Source organism: Candoia aspera, chromosome 3 (assembly GCF_035149785.1).
Source record: "Candoia aspera isolate rCanAsp1 chromosome 3, rCanAsp1.hap2, whole genome shotgun sequence".
Taxonomy (NCBI): domain Eukaryota; kingdom Metazoa; phylum Chordata; class Lepidosauria; order Squamata; family Boidae; genus Candoia; species Candoia aspera.
Genome location: NC_086155.1, coordinates 83,451,832 through 83,454,882, shown reverse-complemented (window position 1 = coordinate 83,454,882; position 3,051 = coordinate 83,451,832). Strand labels below are relative to the sequence as shown.

General features: G+C 40.1%; 1 pseudogene; it reads right to left on the bottom strand.

The window, feature by feature from the left end:
- Window positions 1-1,372: 1,372 nt before the first annotated feature.
- LOC134495088 (U5 spliceosomal RNA) lies at window positions 1,373-1,463 on the bottom strand (annotated as a pseudogene).
- Window positions 1,464-3,051: the final 1,588 nt, after the last annotated feature.

Sequence of the window (3,051 nt, the reverse complement as noted above, 5' to 3'; positions counted from 1 at the left end):
AAAAAAAGGAAAAAAGGGCCAAGAGGAATTAGAGAACAGTATGGAATTGTGATTCAATTACAGAACTACCTGTTTTTTTGTTAGTATATGTGTGCATGCATGTATGAAATGTATATATTAGACCAAACTTTGGTTAACTATAACGTCTCTGTGCTCAGTTCCTTTAGCTGAAATATTAGAAGAAAACCAGATCAATAGCCTGAAAACAAGCCAACAAGCCAACAAATAAGCAAAGAGCCAAGTACGTGTATGTAGTCTGCCAATATAAGCAGGGTGGCAAAACCAAGAATCACCTCCTTATCATCTGGCCTCGGACAAGATTGCTCCACCAGACAAAATAGACAAGGCCATAAACAATCATCCTTCTCTCTGTGACGTCCACGAGCTGATAATTACTGCAACTCAGCAACAATAAAAAGCAAGGGCACTTTTGGTCTAGCAGATATTTGTACCGCTGTACGATACAAAATATTCCCTCTTTCTGCAGCCAAATCTCCTCTGCCTAATGCTTATGCACAGTCCTGTGCATTTGGAGAGAACGGCGATGGATGCGAAAAGAAACTCTGGCAAAGGGTGATCCTGTTGGTGGGTTACTTTACAGTGGAGTTCAGGAATTCAGCCGGTTGGGTTCCTTCTTGAGAAAAAAATAGCGAAAGTGAATGTGAAAGCACAAGGTGCTTTTTAATGATATAATGATAAATACACTCCACAGCTGCTGCTGCTGCTGCTGCTGCTGCCACAGCCCCTGTCCTAGCTGCCCAGTAGTTCCTCTCAAACCATTTGGACCATTCTCCAAGCCACTCAGAATTGCTGGGCTTTCTCAGCTCTGTAAGGAAAGTCCTCTGAGTCTTCTTCACACATTCACTGAGTGACTCTGATGATACATCAAGTGAAATAACTCCCTTAGGTTTCTGCAAGAGCATTAAATCAAGTGCTAATTTTATTGCTTGAAAGGCATGTTTGCTCATGAATAAATTAATAAATGAAGGGAGGGGGGTGAACAAGGTTATACTCTATTAGAAGAAATGCATCCTGCAATTTTGTGCAGCGCTGTGATCTCCCATATGTTCCATTTCTCACATGAAGAAGCCATGGGGGATGACAGTGGTAAGAGCGGGAGAGCAAACTTTTATCAACTTTCAAAGAGAGCCCTTTTGCAGCAATGATGTTTTTTTCTAGATATTTTCTAGATTAAAAAAAAAATTCTTTGCAACTTCCTTCAGGCTACAATGCTCTACACACATTTCCTTTTGCCCTTTGAATATTGGGAATATCACTGAATGTTCAGAGTGAGAAAGAGGAATTCTGCATAAACTATGAGGTTTGTTGTTTATTCGTTTAGTCGCTTCCGACTCTTCGTGACTTCATGGACCTGAATTCTTACTCAGTATATGGCTTCCTCCCCACAGAAATCTTTAGTAAAATGCTAAAGGTCTGTATGATTTGAAGAGAAACCAGAGTTCACTTCCTGGGATACAGCAAAGTTATTTAAATACCTAGGTAATTTTTTCCAGTTGTCCACTTCCTGGATACAGCAAATTCAAGAGGTCACAATCTGAGCTCACAAGGTCATCAATGCAGCTCTAGAGGGAACATATCGCTTCCTGCAGCTATTAAAGCTGCCATGGTGCTGAATGTATTTGTTTGGTGCCCAAGTCTGGGTGCATTCTAATCATTCATATTTTGAAACCACCCGATTCAAATTCATCAGGTCTCCCACTCCACTCCAAATGTGCCTCTTTGGTTAGAAACTGAATTAGAACTCTATCGCAGCTTGAATGAGAATCTGTCACCTGAAATATTGGCTAAGGCAGACAATGAATCACTAGCACAGCTTACTTTGACTGATATATTTACTTCCACTTGGAAGAAGACCATTGCCCATCATTTGTCTTCCTGTGGCTTTTTTTTGCGGGGGGGGGTCCCATTTTTAATATCGCCCAGAATAAATGAACCCATGAAAGTAACTAAAACAGTTTACTTCATTGCCCACTCTGTTGCACTTGGCATGCAGAGCTTATAACCCTACAGCTTATTCACTGTGCAGTCTGGCCAAAATTAAAGACAGTTGCTTTGTATTTCCTAACATTTCCACTGAAATTTCCTGGAACATACAAAGTTTGCTTGGTTGCAATTGTATTAAAAGGCTCTGTGTTTGTTTCTTATACTGTACTGTTTAAGGGGCCTGAACTTCCAGATATATCTTTTACCTTTTTGGGGGAAAAAATCTATTTCAATGTTTCTCAGAGTGTGGTCTGAGGACCGCTGGGGGTCCCCCAAGACCCTCTTAGGGGTCCATGAAATCACAATTATTTGCCAGCGGTCCTTTTGTTGAAAAATAATACTGTATTAAAATACCATCAAAGAATTGTAAGAAGTGGTAGTGGCAGCGAATGTGTCAATTTAATTTTTAATACGGTAAAATTTGATAAATATAACCTATACAAACAAAAGCTCTTTTGGGGTCCTCCATAATTTTTTAAAGTGGGAAGGGGTCCTGAGAGAAAAAAGTATAAGCAACACTGTTCTATACTACTTTATTTTTACATAGAGCTGATAGGATATTATCACCAATCTCCTTCCGTAACCTGTTTCCTCTTGCGCACGATATAGAAATCCATCTTTTGGTTTCTGGCCTAAATTAACAAAGTTAAGTACTGGCATGTGTGAGGTGCCCAAACAATTGACTTCTACCTGGTATCATCCAGCCTAATGCATATCTGTTTTCAAATTATTATGCAACTCAACAGTAATGACTTTCTGCTCACTTTGAAATTAGACAAATTGCTTCCCTCATAGGCAGGGCCTAAATTCTCCAGCGAACACTTCTTTAGATAGGATAAGGCCCAGGTGGTTTGTGAAAACTGGAAGTACTATGCTGCGTTTCTTAAATTTGGCCACTGCTTATCAGCTTCCCATCTTTGCCATACACTGTTTCAGATGCAGATGCTCTGTAATTTGAGCCTGCTAACAAATAACATTCAGGAGGTCTTTCAAACCCAGATTCCACCTAAGACTCAGAGAGTCAAGCAGTTCTCCAAGCAATGGTTT